General features: G+C 41.7%; 1 long non-coding RNA gene across 1 annotated transcript in view; it reads right to left on the bottom strand.

The window, feature by feature from the left end:
- The window catches only part of LOC139265473 (uncharacterized), a 36,412-nt gene that overhangs the window by 10,570 nt on the left and 3,084 nt on the right, over positions 1 to 22,758 (bottom strand). Inside the window, exon 2 of the long non-coding RNA XR_011593558.1 lies at positions 16,008 to 16,094. This is a non-coding gene — a long non-coding RNA (uncharacterized lncRNA). The remainder of the gene's footprint in view (positions 1 to 16,007; positions 16,095 to 22,758) is intronic.

The raw sequence follows: 22,758 nt of genomic DNA, 5'->3' as shown, positions 1-22,758 counted from the left end.
GAGTCGACCCAACCTCCTGGAGGGAGTGCTGTGGGGAGGAGCGGCCGGCCTAAGGACTGTGGCTGCAGGAATTCCAGCAGGGCGACAAAGAGGAGGTAGCCGATCGAGGAGATAGATTATATTGGTGAGTAGGACTTTGACCAGCCGCATTCTGCGCATGCACCACTCGGTGGCCTGGAATGGTTCCGGATGAGGGATGATGCCAGATAAGGGAGTCCCGGATAAGAGAGGTTCAACCTGTACTGAGCTTAAACAATAAAAGGTTGCACATGCATGAACTTCCTCAATCCTTTGCACTGAATATCAGCATTATGCCATATTTACTCCATTGAGGAAACTCTAGGCCATACATGATATACATTAAACATGAACACATTTTACAATATTGTATATATATTTCACAAATTTTATAAAAATAACAAATTTCTAATATACAATTTTATCTCAATTTCTAAAATGATCTGGACTTGGATTTTATTCTTTAATCAGTTTTTTAAGTGGGCTTGACTGCATTTCTAAATTACCTTTTCCATTCCCGTAACTTACCAGCAACCATTAGGGTAAAGTTTGAAAGACATCTTCCTGTTCATTGTTTCCACCAGCACCCCATTAAAAAAAAATGTGCTTGCTCATGTGAATTCTATATAACACAAATGACCATTTAAAAATAAAAATATTTTAAAATATTAATATAGATCATCAGAACATAAGAAATAGCAGGAATAGGCCATTCAGCCCCTTGAGTCTGCCCCACCATTCAATAAAATCATGGCTGATCTTCTACCTCAACTCCACTTTTCTGCACTATCCCCATATCGCTTGATTCCCTTAATATTCCAAAAATCTACTAATCTCTATCTTGAATATACTCAACAATTGAGCATCCACATCCCTCTGGGTTAGAGAATTCCAAAGCGTCACCACTCTTGGAGTGAAGAAATGTCTCCTCATCCATCCTGCAGCTACCCTGTAAGGGCCTGATAGAATGTTGTATGTTTCAATGAGATCACCTCTCATTCTTCTCAACTCTAGAGAATATAGGCCTTGTCTACTCAATCTCTCCTCAAAGCACAATCCCACCATCCCAAGAATCAGTCTGGTGAACCTTCGTTGCACTCCCTCTATGGCAAGTATATCCATCCTTAGATAAGGAGACCAAACCTGTACACAATACACCAGGTGTGGTCTCACCAGGGCCCTAAGACATATTTGCTCTTATACGCAAATCCTCTTGGAGTAAGGCCAACATACCATTTGCTTTCTTAATTGTTTGCTGTACCTGCATGTTAACTTTCAGTGATTCTTGTACAAGGACACCCAGGTCCCTCTGACTACCAACATTTCCCAATCTCTCACCATTTATAAATACTGTTTTTCTATTTTTCCTACTAAAGTAGATAACTTCATATTCCAGTTGCCATGTTCTTGCCCACTCACTGTCTATATTCACTTGAAGTCTCTTTGCATCCTCCTCACAGAATAGCTGGGGCCCAAGCACCGATCCTTGTGGCATCCGACTAGTTAGTTTGCCAACCTGAAAATGATCTGTTTATTCCTACTCTCTGCTTTCTGTCTGTTAACCAATCCTCAATCCACGCTAGTATATTACCCACAATCCCATTAGCTCCAATTTTGTTTAATAATCTCTCGTGTGGCACCTTATCGAATGCCTTCTGAAAATCCAAATATACCACATCCACTGCTTCTCCATTATCTATTCTGCTAGTTACAACCTCAAAAAACAAATTTGTTAAACATGATTTCCCTTTCATAAATCCATGTTGACTCTACCCAATCCTATTATTATTTTCCAAGTGCCCTGTTACCATGTCCTTAATAATAGATTCTAGCATTTTCCCTACTACTGGTGTCAGGCTAACTCGTCTGTAGTTCCCTGTTTTCTCTCTCCCTCCTTTCTTAAATAGCGGGGTTACATTTGCTGCCTTCCAATCCGCGGAAACCTTTCTAGAATCCATGGAATTTTGGAAGATGACAACCAACGAATCCACTATCTCTATAGAAACTTCTTTCAAAAGTTCAAATGTAGGTCATCAGGTCCAGGTGATTTATTGGCTTTCAGTGCCATTAATTTCTCCAGTACTATTTTTTTACTAATACTAATTTCTTTCAGTTCCTCATTCTCACTAGACCCTTGTTTCCCCACTATTTCCAGGAGGTTTTTTTGTGTCTTCTTCCGTGAAGACAGACACAAAGTATTTGTTTAATTTCTTTGCCATTTCCTTATTCCCCATTATAATTTCTCCTGTCTGAGCCTGTGAGGAACCCACATTTATTTTTCCTAATCTTTTCCTTTTTACATACAAGCTTCTACAGTCTGTTTTTATGTCTCTTACTAGTTTACTCCCATATTCTATTCTCCCTTTATCAATTTCTTGGTCCTCCTTTGCTGAATTCTAAAATTCTCCCAATCGTCAGGTTTACTTATTTTTTTGGCAACATTATAAGCCTCTTCCTTTGATCTAATACTATCTTTAACTTCTCTTGTTAGCCATGGTTGGACCACTTTCCCTGTGCCTTAAAGGAATGTATATTTGTTGTAAATTATGTATTCATTCTTTAAATGCTAGCCATTGCTCATCTACCACCATACCTTTTAATGCAGTTTCCCAATCTACCTTAGCCAACTTGCCCCTCATACCTACGCAGTTTCATTTGTTTAGATTTAAGACCCTAGTTTTGGATTTAACTAAATCAGTTTCAAACTTAATATAAAATTCTATCATATCATGGTCACCCTTCCCTAAGGGCTCCTTTACTACAAGGTTATTAATTAACCCTTTCTCATTGTACAATAATAGATCTAAAATTGGCTGCTCCCTAGCTGATTCCTCAACACAGTGATCTAGAAAACTATCTTGTTTACATTCCATGAATTCGTTCTCCACATTATTACTGCAAATTTGGTTTACCCAGTATATATGCAGATTAAAGTCCCCCATGATTACCGTATTACCCTTGTTACATGCACCTCTAATTTCCTGATTTATACTCTGCCCTACATTACAACTAATATCTGGGGGCCTATAAACAACTTCCCACCAATGTTTTCTGCCCCTTGCTGTTTCTTAGCTCCACCCAAACTGATTCTACTTCTTGATTTTTAGACTAAGATCCTTTCTCCCTACTGTCTTTATTCCATCCTTTATTATCAGGATTAATCCTCCTCTCTTTCCAGTTTGCATATCTCTTCTAAAAGTTAAGTATCCTAGAATATTTAGTTACCAAGCTTGGTTACTATCTGCACTATTAATTCATCTATTTTGTTGTGAATGCTTCGCGCATTCAGATATAGTGGCTTTAGCTTTGACTTTTTTCTATTTTTCCCTGATATCATCTTAATCACTGATGCCTTATTACCTTTGTTACTCTCTCTGTCCCTTCCTGACCCACTCTGTTTATTTTTAACCAAAACTCTGCTCTGCTCTAAAGCATTTCTCTTGCTGCTTTTAAATTTACTCTTTCCTGAATACCCCCCCCCCGCCCCCAACTTCATTAGCTTCAAGCCCTGTCTACTGCCCTAGTGATTTGATTTGCCAGGACACTGGTTCTAGCCTGGTTTAAGTGGTGCCTGTCCAAATGGAACAGCTCCCTCTTTCCCCTACACTGAAGCAAAATCAGCATGTTATAGTGTACTGAATTCACTAGTGTGTATCAGCTTACTTTTGAGTTCAATCGATATGAATATAATTTGAATAAAACACCAATTAACTTAAATTAATACTTAATGTGTATTGCTGATATTTATATCTGTATCTTTGAAATGTGAGTGAAAGCATTGCTGCACGAGAAAGTCAATTACCTACATTATATCTATTTTTCTATATAAAATTTATTTCTTGAATGTGTCAGATTAATTCCAACCAAAATCAGTGGAGACTAAGAAACAATGCTCAGGATTTTTTTGCTTACTGTAGTCTGGAAAAGCCATACATTTCCCCATTCCCACAAATTATTGCAGCATCAGGCTGCAATTCTTCCTTGGAGTTTACTTTCCTCTCCTCCAAATCAGACTGGGGATTTGCAATGGAGTTATTTTCAAGTTAACCAACAGGATCCAAATGAGACAAAAGTGGAGCAGTAGTGAAATCAGTGAAGACTGCACTCAATGTCCAAGGGGTATGATGGGAAACACCTGAATTTTCTTCTGAAACATTTTTGGGGGATATTCAGGACTTGAGAAAAAAATTATCTCGATGTTACATAGAATATGGCAGCTGCATCATTAATATGAAACTCATTTCAATGTTTCTTGTTTTAGTTCTGCGGATGTGGGAAATGCTGGCAAGGCCTCATTTATTGTCCATTTTGTTATTCCGAAAACCTGGCAGTGGGCTCACTTCTTGAAACGTGAATAGGCCTTGTGATGGTGATGCTTCCACAATGGTGTTCTGGGATTTTGATCCAACGGCAACAAAGGAACAAAAATACATATCTAAGTCAAGAAGGCGTGGAACTTGAGAGGGAACTTGGAGGTATTGTTCCCATGACATTGCTGCTTTTATTCTTCATGGTGATAGAGGTCACAGGGCTGGAAGATGTTGTCAAGGCAAGCTTGGTGAGCTGCTGCAGCAAGTCCTGTAGCTTGTACATACTGTAGTCACAGTGCAGAAATTAATGCCAAAAATAAGTGAAAATAGGAGTTTGCACAAGATAAGGAAACACACAAGTTTTGAAAGAATCACAATTAATTTGGAAGGTAGATTGAATGATTCCCCATTCCTCTCAAGTACCACTCATAAGATATTTATGTTTTCTTCATGTCCTATTGGCTACTTGAATTTTTTTATGTAGGATTTCAGTAGGGGACCATTTAGGGAATAGTGATCATAGGATCATAAGGTTTAGATTAGGCATGGAAAAGGACAAACAATACTCCGGAGTCAAAATACTTAATTGGAGGAGGGCCAATTTCAGTGGGTTGAAAATAGACCTGGCATAGGTAAATTGGAATCAAAGATTGGCAGGCAAAACTGTAATTGAACATGCTTTTAAAGAGGAGAAGGTTTGGGTACAGTTGAGGTACATTCCCATGAAGGGAAAAGGTAGGGGAACCAAAGCCAGAGCTCCCTGGATGACGAAAGAGAGAGAGTAAGATAAAGCAGAAAAAAGGGTGTATGACAGATGTCAGGTTGAGAATACAAGTGAGAACCAGGCTGAATATAGAAAGTTCAGAGAAGTGAAAAAAGAAATAAGTGAGGCTGAGTGAGCATGAAAATAGACTGGCAGCTAACATAAAAGGGAATCCAAAAGTCTTCTACAGGCATATAGAAACATAGAAAATAGCTGCAGGAGTACGCCATTCAGCCCTTCGAGCCTGCACCACCATTCAATATGATCATGGCTGAACATGCACTTGTACCCCATTCCTGCTTTCTCGCCACACCCCTTGATCCCTTTAGTTGTAAGGGCCGCATCTAACTCCCTTTTGAATATATCTAACGAACTGGCTTCAACAACTTTCTGTGGTAGAGAATTCCACATGCTCACAACTCTGAGTGAAGAAGTTTCTCCTTATCTCGGTCCTAAATGGCTTACCCCTTATCCTTAGACTGTGACCCCTGGTTCTGGACTTCCCCAACATCGGTAACATTCTTCCTGCATCTAACCTGTCCAATTCCGTCAGAATTTTATATGTTTCTATGAGATCCCCTCTCATTCTTCTACATTCCATTGAATATAAGCCTAGCTGATCCAGTCTTTCTTCATATGTCAGTCCTGTCATCCCGGGAATCAGCCTGGTGAACTTTCGCTGCACTCCCTCAATAGCAAGAATGTCCTTCCTCAGATTAGGAGACCAAAACTGTACACAATATTCAAGGTGTGGCCTCACCAAGGCCCTGTACAACTGTAGTAAGACCTCCATGCTTCTATACTCAAATCCTCTCGCTATGAAGGCCAACAAGCCATTTGCCTTCTTCACCGCCTGCTGTACCTGCATGCCAACTTTCAATGACTGATGTACCATGATACCCAGGTCTCGTTGCACCTCCCCTTTTCCTAATCTGTCACCATTCAGATAATAATTTGCCTTCTTGTTTTTACCACCAAAGTGGATAACCTCACATTTCTCTACATTATTCCGCATCTGCAATGTATTTGCCCACTCACCTAACCTGTCCAAGTTACCCTGCAGCCTCTTAGCATCCTCCTCACAGCTCACACCGCCACCCAGCTTATTATCATCTGCAAACGTGGAGCTATTACATTCAATTCCTTCATCTAAATCATTAATGTATATTGTAAATAGCTGGGGTCCCAGCACTTAATCTTGTGGTACCCCACTGGTCACTGCCTGCCATTCTGAAAAGGGTAGTAAGAAGAGGGGTGGGGCTAATTAGGGACAAAAGGAGAGACCTATGCATGGAGGCAGGGGGCATGGCTGAGATTAAAGCAGTGGCAGCGGCGAACGGGTAAAGAGCGGCCTGAGAGTGGACCTGAATTAAAGCAACGAGGCTCTGATTCAAAAACAACAAAAAAATTCAAAGAGTGACGTTGCAGGAGAGCAGGTAAGTGATTGGTTGGTGAGTATCGAACTAGATACAACAATCAAACAATAAAACTAAAATATCAATTGAATAAACGCTTTAACTAATTAATTAATTAATTAATAAAACTAGGTTAGAGATGATGGTGCAGGTGGTGTGTCGTAACTGTGGCATTTGGGAGTTTGTGAAGAGCATCTCGATCCCGAGCAACCACATCTGCAGTAAGTGTCTGCTAGTCAAGGAACTTTGGCTCAGAGTTATTGAGCTGGAGTACAAGCTGCAGACATTGCGATGCATCAGGGAGGGGGAGAGTTACTTGGAGACTTTGATTCAGGAGGCAGTCACACCCTTTAGGTTAAGTAGCACTTTAGAATTTGTCAGTGGTCAGGGACAGGAGAATGTGACTGCGAGTCATGCAGGTATGGGGACTCAGGATGTAGTGATGGAGGAGCCTCAGCCCTTGACCCAGCCAACAGATATTGCCTGTATGGATGAGGAAAAGGACTGCAGGGAGGATGGGAAAACTGACCATGGCACCATGGTACAGGGGGCTATCCAAGTGGGAGGAGAAGGAAGGAATGTGGTAGTGGACAGTATAGTCATGGGGATAGATACTGTTTTTTGCAGCCGTGAAATAGTCCTGAAGGCTGTGTTGCCTGCCAGTGCCAGTGTTAAGGATATCTCCCCGCGGCTGGAGAACAACCTGGAGTGGGAGGGGGAGGATCAATTTGTCGTGGTCCATGTCGGAAACAATGACATAGGTAGAACTAAGAATGAGGTTCTGCTGAGGGAGTTTGAGGAGCTAGGGTTTAAATTAACAAGCAAAACCTCAAGGGTAATAATCTCTGGATTACTACCTGTGCCATGCGCAAATTGGCATAGGGTCAAACAGATCAGAGAATTAAATGCATGGTTCAAAGAGTGGTGTGGGAAGAAGGGGTTTCAATTCATGGGGCACTGGCACCAGTACTGGAGAAAGAGGGAGCTGTTCCGTCGGGGTGGGCTCAACTTAAACCGTTCTGGGACCTGCGTTCTGGCAAATCGATTAACTACAGGGCTGTAGATAGGGCTTTAAACTTTTTTTAAAAAAGGGGTGGGTAAGGATCAGGTGAGGGGAAATTTAGAAATCTAAAGAGAAAGGTCAAGGCAATAGAGCAGTGTAGCAATTTGTATAAAGATAAGCAGAGTGTGACAGGAAAAGAAAGAGAGTTTAATGGCATCGGTACAGCAGAGAATACAGTCAAAGCAGGGAGCAATGGTAACATTTTTTAATTAAAGGCTCTTTATCTGAATGCACGAAGATAGACAAACTAGTGGCATAAATAGAGATAAATGAGTTTGATCTAATAGCCATTACAGAGACGTGGTTGCAAGGTGACCAAGGTTGGGAACTAAATGTTTCAAAAAGACAGGCAGAATGGAAAAGGAGGGGGCTGGAGGTACCCTGATAATAAAGAATGACATAAGGGCAGTAAAGAGGGAAAGGATCTCGTCTCTGAAGATCAGGAAGTAGAATCAGTATGGATGGAGATAAGGTAAGTTGGAAAACTAGATTAAAAGGTATGGTGGTAGATAAGCAGTGGCTAGCATTTAAAGAAATGTTTTATAATTCTCAAAAGAATACATTCCATTGAGAAACAAAAACTCCATGGGAAAAGTGATCCATCCGTGGCTAACTAAAGAAGTTAAGGATAGCATTAGTTTGAAAGAAGTTGTTCATAATGTTGCGAAGAATAGCAGTAAGCCTAAGGATTGGGAGAGTTTCAAAACTCAGCAAAGGATGACCAAAAAATAGATAAAAAGGGAAAAAAATAAAGTGGGAGAAAACTAGCAAGAAAAATAAAGAAAAATAAAAACAGATTGTAAGAGCTTCTGCAAGTACATAAAAAGGAAGAGAGCAGCAAAAGTAAACATTGGCCCCTTTGAGACTGAGGCAGGAGAAATTATGTGGGATAAGGAAATGGCAGAAACATTAAGCAAATATTTTGTATCTGTCTTCACAGTAGCATACCAAAAATGGTGGGAAGCCTAATGAGGATGAGGAACTTAACGTAATTAATATAAGTAGAGAAAAAGTACGAAAGAAATTAATGGGACTAAAAGCCGACAAATCCCCTGGACCTACCGACATACATCCTAAGATTCTAAAAGAGGTGGCTGTAGAGATAGTGGATGCATTGGTTTTGATCTTCCAGTATCCCTTAGATTCTAGAACGGTCCCAGCAGCTTGGAAGGTAGCAAATGTAACACCGCTATTCAAGAAAGGAGGAAGACATCAGTCATCGGAAAAATGCTGGAATCCATTGTTAAAGTGGTATCAGGGCACTTAAAAATCATAACATGATTAGGCAGAGTCAACATGGTTTATTGGAAGGGCAATCATGTTTGACAAACTTATTTGAGCTTTTTCAGGTTGTAACTAGCAGGGTAGATATAGGGGAACCAGTGGATGTAGTATACTTACATTTCCAAAAGGCATTTAATAAGGTGCCACATAAAAGGTTATTACACAAGAGGGCTCAAGGGATTGGAGGTAATGTACTAGCATGAGGGTAAGGATAAACTGTTCTTTTTCAAGTTCTCAGGCTGTAACTAGTGGGGTGTCGCAAGGACCAGTGCTGGGCCTCAGCTATTTACAATCTATATTATCTAGATGAAGGGATCGAATGTAATGCATCCAAGTTTGCTGACGATACAAAGCTAGATGGGACAGTAAGCTGCGAGAACACAAAGAGTCTGCAAAGGGATATAGATAGAATAAGTGAGAGGCCAGTAAGGTGGCAGATGAAGAATAATGTAGAGAAATGTGAGGTTATTCACTTTGGTAGGAAGAATAGAAAAAGAGAATATTTTAAATGGTGAGATACTTTTAAACGTTGGTGTTCAGAGAGATTTAGGTGTCCTCGTGCAAGAAACACAGAAAGCAAGCATGCAGATACAGCAAGCAATAAGGAAGGCAAATGGCATGTTGGCCTTTATTGCAAGGGGGTTGGAATATAAGAAAAAAGAAGTCTTGCTACAATTGTACAGGGCATTGGTGAGACCATACCTTAAGTACTCCACAGTTTTGGTCTCCTTATCTAAGGAAAGATATACATGCCTTGGAGGCGGAGCAACAAAGATTCACTAGATTGATTCCTGGGATGAGAGGGCTGTATTATGAGAGAGAGCACAGTGTACGATGGCCCGGCCCGGTCGCAGCCTGCAAGACCATCAGCAGGTTGGGGCCATTAGAGGGAGCAGCGTGCGGCGGCATGCCACTTCAGGAGCAGCGCGTGCTGCTGCAGGAGAGCGATGGCTGATTGCAGTGCGGGCAGTGCAGGAGAGCGATGGCTGATTGCAGTGCGGGCAGGCACAGCAGGAGTAGTGAGGTCAGGACGAAGGAGCAGCAAGAGTTCGTAGAGGGATGTGATGGGGCCCAGGAAAGGCGTGAGTTCGGTGCCCAGAAGAGGCGAGGGCCCAGGGGCAGCACGGGCCAGCCCACACTGTGATATGTGCACGCTCTAGGTCTGTGCAGCAGAGCTGTCTGCAGTCTTACATAGAAAATAGATGCAGGAGCAGGCCATTCAATATGATCATGGCTGATCATGCAACCTCAGTGCCCCACCCCTGCCTTCTTTCCATATCCCCTGATCCCTTTAGCCGTAAGGGCCACATCTAATTCGCTTTTAATCCTTGCCACTGGACCAAGACCTAGCTCTGTCAAGCCCGTGTGGTGGCTGGTGTGCAACGGACCACCACACGTTAAAAAAATTCACGCACAGGCATTTTTCACCCTTCAACATGCAGTTTGGGATCTGGAATATTAGGTCCTTCGTTGAAACACCTGTGAACTCATCCCTTTTCGGCATGGAAACAAGTCATCCTCATTTCGAGGGACTGCTATGATGATGATGAGAGATTGTGTAGAATGGGCCTATACTCTCTGGAGTTGAGAAGAATGAGAGGTGATATCATTGAAACAAAACAGATTCTGAGGGGGATTGACAGGGTAAATGCAGAGAGGTTGTTTCTGCCTGGCTGGAGTGTCTAGAATTAGGAGGTATAGTCTCAGGATAAGGGGTAGGCCATTTAAGACCATATGAGGAGGAACTTTTTCACTCAGAAAGTTGTGAATCTTTGGAATTCTCTGCCCCAGAGGGCAGTGGATGCTGAGTCTTTGAATATATTCAAGGCTGAGATAAGATACATTTTTGGAGTCATGGGGAATCAAGGGATATGGAGATTGGGCAGGAAAGTGGAATTGAAGGTGACGATCAGCCATGATCTTATTGAATGGCAAAGCAGGCTCGAGGGGCTCTGTGGCCTATTCCTGCTCCTATTTCTTATGTAATAAATGACTACTTTGCATCTGTCTTTACCAAGAAGAATACGTTGCCAAAATCATAGTGGAAGAGGAGGTAGTTGAGATATTGGATGGGATAAAAATTGATAAAGAGGTACTAGAAAGGCTGGCTGTACTGAAAGCAGATTATCATCAGGAGCAGATAGGATGCATCCTAGGATGTTGAGGAAAGTAAAGGTGGAAGTGCAGAGGTACTGGCCATAATCTTTCAATCCTCCTTGGATATGGAGGGGTGCCAGAGCACTGGAAAATTGCAAATGTTACACCGTTGTTCAAAAAAGGATGCAAGGGTAAACCCAGCAACTACAGGCTAGACTGCGTGACCTTGGTGGTGCGGAAGCTTTTAGAAATGATAAATCTGGGACAATATTAAGTCATTTGGACAAGTTAAGATTAATTAAGGGAAGTCACCACAGATTTGTAAAAGGCAAATCATGTTTAACTAACTTGATTGAATTTTATGATGAGTTAACACAGAGAACTGATGAGGGCACCATGGTTAATGTGGTGTACATGGACTTCCAAAAGGTGTTTGCTGGCAAACTTTGTGGCACTTTATCAAAGTTGAAGCTCATGGAATAAAAGGGACAGTGGCAACATGGATACCAAATTGGCTAAGTGATTGTGTTTTGGCCTGGGGGGGGGGGGGGGAGTAGTGCACAGTGGAATCAATTATTAAAGATGAAATGGCAGCGCATTTGGAAAGCAGTGACAGGATAGGTCCAAGTCAGCATGGATTTATGAAATCCATGCTTGACAAATCTTCTGGAATTTTTTGAGGATGTAACTAGTAGAGTGGACAAGGAAGAACCAGTGGATGTGGTGTATTTGGACTTTCAAAAGGCTTTTGACAAGGTCCCACACAAGAGACTGGTGTGCAAAATCAAAGCACATGGTATTGGAGGTAATGTACTGACATGGATAGAGAACTGGTTGGCAGACAGGAAGCAGAGTCGGGATAAACGGTTCCTTTTCAGAATGGCAGGCAGTGACTAGTGGAGTGCCGCATGGCTCAGTGTTGGGACCCCAGCTCTTTACAATATACATTAATGATTTAGATGAAGGAATTGAGTGTAATATCTCCCAAGTTTGCAGATGACACTAAAGTGGGTGGCTGTGTGAGCTGTGAGGAGGACGCTAAAAGGCTGCAGGGTGACTTGGACAGGTTAAGTGAATGGGCAAATGCAGTATAATGCGGATAAATGTGAGGTTATCCACTTTGGGGGCAAAAACACAAAGGTAGAATATTATCTGAATGGCGGCAGATTAGGAAAGGGGGAGGTGCAACAAGACCTGGGTGTCATGGTTCATCAGTCATTGAAAGTTGGCATGCAGGTACAGCAGGCGGTGAAGGCAAATGGTATGTTGGCCTTTATAGCTAGGGGATTTGAATATAGGAGCAGGGATGTCTTACTGCAGTTGTACATGGCCTTGGTGAGGCCTCACCTGGAATATTATGTTCAGTTTTGGTCTCCTAATCTGAGGAAGGGCGTTCTTGCTATTGAGGGAGTGTAGCGAAGGTTCACCAGACTGATTCCTGGGATGGCAGGACTGACATATGAGGAGAGACTGGATCAACTGGGCCTTTATACACTGGAGTTTAGAAGGATGAGAGGGGATTTCATAGAAACTTACAAGATTCTGATAGGACTGGACAGGTTAGATGCGGGAAGAATGTTCCCGATGATGGGGAAGTCCAGAACCAGTGGACACAGTCTTAGGATAAGGGATAGGCCATTTAGGACTGAGATGAGGAGAAATTTCTTCACTCAGAGTTGTTAACCTGTGGAATTCCCTACCAGAGAGTTGTTGATGCCAGTTCATTGGATATATTCAAGAGGGAGTTAGATATGGCCCTTACGGCCAAAGGGTATGGAGAGATAGCAAGAAAGGGGTACTGAGGGAATGATCAGCCATGATCTTATTGAATGGTGGTGCAGGCTCGAAGGGCCGAATGGCCTACTCCTGCACCTATTTTCTATGTTTCCCCAGGGGTCGGTACTATGACCACTGCTTTTCTTGATATATATTGATTTGGACTTGTGTACAGCACACTATTTCAAAATTTGCAGATGACAAAACTTGGAAGTATAATGAACAGTGCAGAGGATAGGGATAGACTTTGAGGACATGGACAGGCTGGTGAAATGGGCGGATACGTGAGAGATGAAGTTTAATGCAGAAAAGTGCGAAGTGATACATTTTGGTAGGAAGAACAAGGAGAGGCAATATAAACTAAAGGGTACAATTCTAAAGGGAGTGCATGAACAGAGTCCTGGGGTATATGTGCACAAATCATTGAAGATGTCAGGACAGGTTGAGAAAGCAATTAAAACGCATACAGGATCCTGGGCTTCATAGAGGCATGGAGTACAAAAGCAAGGATGTTATGCTGAACCTTTATAAAACACAGGTTCAGCCTCAACTGGTGTATTGTGTTCAATTCTGGGCACCGCACTTTAGGAAAGACGTGAAGGCATTAAGAGAGGGTGCAGAAAATATTTACAAGAATGGTTCCAGGGATGAGGGATTTCAGTTACATGGATAAACTGGAGAAGCTGGGGTTGTTCTCTTTCGAGCATAGAAGGCTTAGAGGAGATTTGACACAGGTGTTCAAAATCATGATGGGTCTAGACAGAGAGAAACTGTTCCCATTGGCAGAAAGGTCAAGAACCAGAGGACATAGATTTAAGGGGAACCAAAGGCGACATGAGGAAAAACTTGTTTACGCAGCGAGTGGTTAGGATCTGGAATGCATTGCCTGAAAGGGTGGTGGAGGCAGACTCAATCATGGCTTTCAAAAGGGAATTGGATAAGGAAAAGAATTGCAGGGCTACGAAGGCTGGGGACTAGCTGAAGTGCTCTTGCAGAGCCGGCACAGGCTTGGCGGGACGATTGGCCTTCTTCTGTACTGTAATGATTCTATGATTGAGCCATTACCATAATTCTAAAACAGGAGCTGCTCAGATGAACAAGTTTGTTTTGTAACGCTCACATCTTCCCTTCCAGTGATTCTATCCTTTTTACTTCTCATGTCATCTGTATGCCTATCATAACTCCATACCAATGTATCTGCTTTTTCTTACTCTGCCTTTGTGCAAGTGTCTCATTGGTCTCTATGTATCAGATACTCATAACTAGTGATAAGGCAGGCCATTAAGCTCATCCAGTCAGATCTATGGTACCCTCATCACAGCACCCAGCTGTTGTTGTACGTCCTAGTTTGAAAACTGAATTTTGTTGGTTCAATGGTGAGCACTCTGGACTTTGAATCTAGCAATCCGAGTTCAAATCTTGGTAAAAGCTGAACCCAGTTGCTACATTGAAGTTTGTTTTATTCTTTTCTAGTCTATGGGATAATTTAACAATTATACACCTGTTGTGGGGCACTGCACATGATTTTCCAGTATCTGATGGCAAGGTTCCCTGACCCCATTGTAAACTTGAGAAGTTCCCCAATGGGTAATTTTGGCTTTTGAATTTCAGACTACTCTTGTAAGTGAGCTCTACCGTCTTGCATGCCCAGAGTGTGTTTCATATGCCCAGATATCCAGGAAAATTTGTAATGAAGTAGGGAATGAAGAGAACTTTCAATTTATTTCAGCGACTGGAGTGCAATTCTCCTTGGCTTCGGAAGTTAGCAGAATACTAGAGACCTTGTTCCAAGCTACAAGTGCATTTTAAAAATTTTTTTATTATTTGACAGATGTGGTAGATTGATCACTTCTGTTTCATTTGCAAATGAAACCCAGCAGCTGAAAGAAACTTGTACATCAGTCTATGTCAATGTGACACATCCCAGGTAGGATGACCAAGCAAGAGAAGCAAAATTATATACCTGTAAGTCAAGCTCCTGTGGCACTGCTCAAAATACCAGCTAATGTAAAATATATTCTTAGGGTCAATGACTTAGGCATTAAGACAAATTGACTATTATAGGAATGCATTTTCAGATTTAATTCAGTTGTGAATGTGAGTAAAGAATGAATTAGAGGCCTAGATTACTAAATGTTAACTATGTAGTTACTTTTCTCATTCAGAAATAGCCCAGGATATAGAGAATGGTTGAGAAAACACTCCAGATGTTGTTTTTTTCCTCATTCATGGAATATGGGTGTCGCTGGCAAAGCCAGCATTTATTGCCTGGCCCCAATTGCCCGTGAGAAGGTGATGGTAAGCTGCCTTATTGAACCACTGCAGTCCATGTGGTGAAGGTACTCCAATAGCGCAGTTCCACAATTTTGACCTAGCGACAATGAGGATGACAATATATTTCCAAGTGAGGATGGTGTGGGACTTGAAACGTAACTTGGACCAGGTGGTGTTACCATGCACCTAATGTCCATCTAGGTGGTAGAGGTTGCGGGTTTGGAAGCTGCTGTCGAAGAAGCCTCGGCGAGTTGCTGCAGTACATCTTATAGATGGTACACATTGCAGCCAGTGTGCTAGTGGTGAAGGGAGTGAATGCTTTAAGGTGGTGGATAGGGTGCCAATCAGAATCCTTTGTGCTGGACGGTATTGAGTTTAAGAGTGCTGCTGGAGCTGCACTTCATTGGATGAGTGTATTCTATCACACTCCTGACTTGACTTGTACATGGTAGAACGGCTTTAAAAGGAGTCAGGAGGTGAGACACTCGCTGCAGAATACCCAGCCTCTGACTTGCGCTTGTAGCCATAGTATTTACATGGCTGGTTAAAGTAAGTTTCGGGACAATGACGACTCCCCAGAATGTTGGGGGATTTGCTGATGGTAATGCTATTGATGGATTCATGTCAGAGATAGTCATTGCCTGGCACTTTTGTGGTGTAAATTAGCCCAAGCCTGAATGTCATCCAGATCTTGCTGTATGCAGGCATGGACTGCATATGAGGAATTGTAAATGGAACTGAACACTCTGCAATCAGAAAACATCCCGACTTCAGACCTCATGATGGAAGCAAGCTCATTGATGGAGCAGCTGAAGATGGTTGGGCCTTGGGCACGCGCCTGAGGAATTCCTGCAGCGTTGTCCTGAGACTGTAATCTTTTGTGCTTGGTATGACTTCAGCCAGTGGAGTGCCCCCTGGTGATTCCCATTGACTTCAATTTTACTAGAGCTCCTTGATCCCACACTTGGGCAAATGCTGCCTTAAATGTCAAGGGCAGTCACACTCACCTCAGGTATTCAGCTCCTTTGTCCGTTCTTGGACCAAGGCTGTAATAAGGTCTGGAGGCGACTGGCCGTGGCGGAACCCAAACTGAGCTGCGATGGAGCAGATTATTGGTAAGTGTGCTTGTTAGCACTGTTGACAACACCTTCTATTACTGATGAGCTAAAGTGGGGAAGGGAAAGGGGAGATTTGTCCTTTTTTTAAAGCTTTGTACACCAGTCACTACTTACACCCTTCCCAGCAGCACCTGTATAGAGGAAAGGGTTTTAAAAATTGGCAAGTTAAATTGAGGAAAGCCCATTGTTAGCAATTAGAATGTTTACATTTTCTGTTTAAAAAAAATTAGGCTGTTTGCTTCAAGGTTTAGGTAACTGTTAATTCAATTACAATGAGGAGTTGATGTGTTTTAATAAAACAAGTAATCTCTTACCCCACAGCCTCCATTTAAAACACTAAATGTGAATTTAATAGATTGTTGAGCCCTCTGCTTTTCTTCAAAATGTTAAAAAGTTTTAATTCATACAGCTGCATCTTGTCAAATTGGTACTATATATGCTCAGACTCGACAATCCAAATTCAGCTCTGGTCTAGGAAAAATATCATGTCCAAGCTCAGGATTTTGAGGGCAAAGGCCTTCAAGTAAAACCTTTAAAATGAAAGCTGACAATTCAATGGCTACATTTAATCATATTACCTAATAATTTAGGTTTAATACAAATAAAACCCACATGTGTATTTGTCAAACTATGTAGCAGTCACTTTAGTTTACATTAATGAGCAATTTGATTCAGCTTGCGCAGGTAAGCTAGGCTTTAACAGTGATTTCACCCAAAAAAAAAAAGGGGCCTTGAAAATGTCTGCTGTGTCACCCAGGTCGGGTGGCATGGTTTTAATGTTTTATGTTTTTGCAGGTTAACTCAAAAGAGTTTAACAGTGATTTCAAAAAAAAAAAGGGCCTTGTAAATGTCTGGAGTGTCACCCAGGTCGGGTGGCACCGTTTAATGTTTTATGTTTTGCAGGTGAACTCCAAAAAGAGTTTTAACAGTGATTTCTCCACCGGTACGCCCACTGCCTTCCATGAGGTGGGCACCAGAGGGACTGGATGCATCGTTATCCCCAGCAACCAAATTTTAATTTGATTTTATGTTTTAAAGTGTAATTTGCTTTAATTGCCAGTTTTAGTGTTCCCCCTCCCCTTTTATAGGGGGCACTTGTAAAATATGATTTTAATGCCCAAAATTTTTTTTAAAAAGGGGCAGTTGAAAAGTGTCTGGAGAGTGTCCCCCAGATTGGGGAGCACTTGATTTAATGTTTATTTTGTTTACTCCAAAAAAAAGAGTTTAACAGTGATTTGACAGTCTGTGGTTACAAGCCAGTTATGAAATGGCTCAGTTCAGATGATACTGGCTATATGGTATAATTTGTGCATGCAACATTGCACTCCAAAGTGGATGATTTGATGACTGAGGGGCAGGAGTTCATGTCACCTCAAAAAAAAAAAATCATCCCAATGAGAGATCAAAGCAAATATATTTTTGGTAGCATCAGATCCAGTGAAAGTGCTGCTTCATGCCTTTAAAATACGCTCGTGTATTCCCAAAATGTGACCTGCCAAATACAAAGATCCTCCATTTTGTCCAACAATGTGCCTTAACATATTTCATTGCTGTAAAATGTTTTGGGATAGAGTTAGAGAGCTGCTATATATGCACAAGGCTTTTCCTGACCCCAACCACCTATCCTGTTCACCTTAAATTATTAAGGTGGAACATTCCACTGCAGCTTCACATTTACTCGGAATTAATTTGAAGCCACAAATGGTGACCACCTTGAATATAGACCACAGGCAGAGTCTCTTTCTCTCTTCTTCCCCCCTTGTATGCCCCTCTGTGGAAGCATTAGTTTAAGGACCACTATCAAAAAAAAAAATCAATGTTCCCCTCTTCAAAAAAAAAAGAAGAGCATGTTGCAGAAATTTTACATCAGAAAATAGGCAGAAATCTAATCAAAACCCAGAGTGATAATTGCAAGTTACTTAAATGTCCAATCACAACTGCTGTATTTGTCAGTACCACAATCAGCCAATCACAATCTCTTTACTTGATCGGTCAGTGACTGCATGCACTGAAAATGGTATGCTGCATGCACGTCGTTGTGGGAGCCAAAGGCAACGACTGACTCTAGCGGGATAAAATTTTTCATTAGTGTTCAGTAGAAACTTACTGGAACGAGAGAAGCTAAAGTTGGAGAATGCCATCAAAAGTTTAGATCTGGAGCTTGTTATTGCACAAGTCTTGCAACAATCCCACATTCGATTGGATCTCAGCAGTGCTACATCCGTTCACTGATAAATCCAAGATCGACAGAGCCAAGCAGCAAGAAAGGGAAAATCAACTATGAATGCAAGTTCTTGGTATTTCCTATGAAACTATTGGTGAGAAAGCAGGAAGGGGGTACTGAAGTTTCATGTTCAGCCATGAACTCATTGAATGGCGGTGCAGGCTAGAAGGGCTGAATGGCCTGCTCCTGCACCTATTTTCTATGTTTCTATCAGCCTACAAATGTTTTATCCAATTTTTGTTTATTAGTTCAATGGTTCTAGCATTTGACACACATTTTGTGGGCCTGCTTCAGCCCCATATACTTATTTCTGTGTAGACTGACTAAACGTCTCTGGGTCAGAACATGCGAACAGGAGGGAAAAAAAAGTTATTTTTGGACCAAGCGTCAGTCAGTGGGGCCGATTCGAATATCCATCTTATTCCTCTACAGCCATTGCAGAACCAGTACAGAAAAAAGGTGTGTGAAGCCACCACCAGGGTTTGACTGCTTCGCTTAGATGATGACAGAACCCAAGGTATTACCAGTGAGGGCCTCCCATCTTCCAGTGCCATGCCTTCTCTACAACAAAGACAAGCGCATTGTGGAGATTGTCAAAAGATGCAGACTGCAGGTAAGCTATTCCTTGCAGCAGAAACCTGCAATGAGGCAATCCTGTTGCATATCTGTGGACAAGATCTTGTTGCCCTTGAAGCTACCTTAGCCACCAGATTTCTAACCAGAAAAGAGCAGGAAGACCCTCCAGAAGGCACCCTCTACCAGACAGGATATGGGCACGATTGTAAAGAACCATGTTCTTAGATTGACATAGCTGAACAGTTTGTTTAAGAAATGCATGTTTAAGAGGGAATCAATCAATCTTATAAAACAATCTTAAAACATGAATGCAGAAATCTTATCCTTTCATGAAATTTGTCAGATTGCAGTAGAGTAATCTTGCTTTTGTAGAAGATCTTGCAACAGAAGTTGAGGAGGCAGTCAGATTTACTTTCAGAAACAAGCATGAGAGACTGACAGACATGGAAACTTGAAAATATACTCAGACTGGATGACAATTGCTCCAGCACCAGTAAGTGTAATGGAGCTCGCACATTTTGCAGACAAAAAGACCTAGTGTGCACAAGGAAGGCGCTCTTTTCTCAAGCTACTTTGTACCAACATCTGCTCATGTGTAGGAGAGAATGTTGCATCTTTACCCAAGATTTCTAGGGCTGAAGAAAGATACCCCTAATCCTATTCGTAGATATGCATTCCTTTTCAGCCTCATTTTAAGATCAATTTTGTTTTCAGTAGTTCTAAAAAAAAACCTTATACTTCTATTATATGGTTGACAAAAGTGCAGGTGTGTCTGAAATATAGAAATTAGGTGCAGGAGCAGGCCATTCAATATCATGGCTGATCATTCAACTTCAGTACACCTTTCCTGCTTTCTCTCCATACTCCTTGATCCCTTTGGCCATTAGGGCCATATCGAACTCCCTTTTGAATATATCTAAAACTGGCCAACAACTTTCTTCAGTAGAGAATGCCACAGGTTAACCACTGAGTGAAGAAGTTTCTCCTCAACTCAGTTCTAATTGGCTTACCCCTTATTCTTAAGCTGACCCCTGGTTCTGGAACTCCCCAGCAACAGGAACATTTTTCCTGCCTCTAACCTGTCCAATTCCATCAGAATTTTATATGTTGCTATGAGATCCCCTCATTCTTCTAAACTTGTGGCTACAAGCCAAGTTGATCCAGTCTTTCCTCATGTCAGTCCTGCCATCCTGGGAATCAATCTGGTGAACCTTCACTGCACTCCTCAATAGCAAGATCATCCTTCCTCAGATTAGGAGACCAAAATGGAACATTCCAGGTGGCCTCACCAAGGCTCTGTACAACTGCAGTAAGACCTCCCTGCTCCTATACTCAAATCCTCTAGCTATGAAGGCCAATATGCCACTTGCCTTCTTCACTGCCTGCTGTACTTGCATGCCAAACTTCAATGATATACCATGACATCCATGTTGCACTTCCACTTTTCCTAATCTGTCATTATTCAGATAATATTCTGTCTTCCTATTTTTGCCACTAAAGTGGATAACCCCATTTATCCACATTATACTGCATCGATCATGCATTTGCCCACTCACTTATGTCAATAAGTATGAAATAAGTGGTTGCTATGGTAGGTTTCTTTCTCAGCAACAGATATGAAAACAAAATTTCTAAGATATATGTATAACTGCACCATAATGCATCCAGACCTCAGATGTCCTCAGTGATACTTCACCAATTCTTACACTATCCATGCTTAAAATTTAGCAGTAGCCCTGATGTCACTGGGGAAAAGAAAGTCCATAGCAACCATTTTTATGTTTTTGGCCATCTCAGTAGCTCAATTTTCACACTTGGTTTTTGCTTCAGATATAGGTTTCATATTTAGCATAGTTCTAGGTACTTCCCACACAGACTATGGAACTAAAAATCTAGGCAAGAAAACAGGCTTAGGCCCATGGTCTAATAGTCTTAACTTATTGTGCCAGTGTTCTATTAGTCTTCAATTTCTATGATCATTGGCATTAACTTGACACTTATCCACCAAAGATTTAAGATTTGAGACTTATTAATCCTCATGCATTGCAAAAAACAACTTGTACCCAGCATCTTAAATCCACTTTAGGTTTGTGCACATTTACATTAAATTGACAAACTCCACATTAGACAACAATGTCAAAACACTTGCTGCTTCTTGGTCACCAAGTAATGGTAAATATCTAACTGGGGTTGATTAGTAAATACCAACCAACCTCATCTCAAAGATAAACAAGCTCTCACTATAAAAAGACTGCCTTCAAGTCCACCTGTTGCTGTTCTGACCTTTTGAGCAATCGTGTGTAGATTTTCCAAGTCCCATCCCAAGGAACTCTTCCTCTACCCTTCCTAAAGTTCACAGAACAGTCACAGCAACTAGAGTCGTCTTTTATCCCATCAACCTGGGCTGACTTTGAATCCAAGTGCAGGTGATCTTAATTCCCCAGTCTTGGAATTTAGGATCATGAAAGGACAGTTCGAAATATGCATTGGCCTGTTGAGAATCAAACCCAAGCAATCTCTGGATTACAATTCATTGCGAGTTTTAAGCTATCAAGGACATACAAACCTTGCTCAAGATCAGCAACTGGGGTTTAAGGATTAGGATCACATGTTATAAGCAGCAAAAGGAAAGGTCCTAAAAGTCATCCCCTTAAACCATATGAAAGCAAGTAGGACAGAAACAATCATACAAAGCAATTAAAAATGCTATAAATAAAATACTTGTAGGTCAGGTAGCAACTGTGAAGAGAAGATGAGCTCATTATTGGGAGGGAGAAACTGGGAAAAGGTATAAAAAAGTCTGATTGGAGGATAGGAGATGATTAAATAACAGAACTGAAGGTGCAAGGCAAAAGGCAGCAATAAGACCAAAGTAATTGTCTTAATCCCCACCACAAACTCCATTCTGGTAATCAACTCTGTCCCTCTCCCTGGCAACAGTGAGGCGGAACCAAACCCCTCAACCTTGGTACCTGCTCCACCACCAAGACCCCCTACCTTCCACCTCCACATCATCTGACTCAGCTCATCCATACTGATGTTACCTCTAGACTTGACTCCTGACCTGCCAACCAGCTTCCACCCTCTAAAAATGGAGCTCAGCCAAAGCTCTGTTACCCATACCTTAGCTCACACCAAGTCCCATTCACTCATCACCCTTGCACTCTGAACTACATTGGCTCCTGATCCAGCAACATCTCAATTCTCATCCTGGTCTTCCAATATATTAACCCCCCCCCCCCCCCCACAAAAAGAAAAATGGCCTCATCCTCCCCCCCCCCCCCAAAAGAAAAATGGCCTCATCCCCATCGCTAACCTCCTTCAGCCCTTCAACCCTCAGATCTCTGCATCAGTCCAATTCTGGCTTCTTGTGCAGCCCCAATTTTAATTCACAAGCAAAATACTGCAGATGCTGGAAATCTGAAATAAAAAATGCAGAAAATACTCTGCAGGTCATTAAGCATCTGTGGAGAGAAAGTTAATATTTCAGGGCAATGGCTTTGCGATTTTAATTGTTCCACCATTGTTTAAACTCAAATTCCTTCTAAACCTCCTTTAGATACTCCTCAAAACATACCTCTTTGACCAATCTTGCGTCCTAATATCTCCGAGTCATTGACATTTTGTTTGACAACAGTCCTTTGAAGAGCCTTAGGATGTTTTACTACATTAAAGTTGCAAACTGCTGTTATGAGAAAAATTAAGCAAAAGATGTGCCCACAGGAAGTGAATAGCTAAGACTCAGAAGGGAGGGGGGAGAAAGGAAGCATGAAATATCTGGCAGCTGAAGGCTCCCATGGCCCAAGAATGTGGAAGAAAAGCATCTACAGTATTTTGCTT

The sequence above is a fragment of the Pristiophorus japonicus genome, chromosome 6, assembly GCF_044704955.1.
Source record: "Pristiophorus japonicus isolate sPriJap1 chromosome 6, sPriJap1.hap1, whole genome shotgun sequence".
NCBI classification, from domain to species: Eukaryota; Metazoa; Chordata; class Chondrichthyes; family Pristiophoridae; genus Pristiophorus; species Pristiophorus japonicus.
The sequence above is the reverse complement of the archived record's forward strand: the minus strand, read 5'-3'. Positions and strand labels throughout refer to the sequence as shown.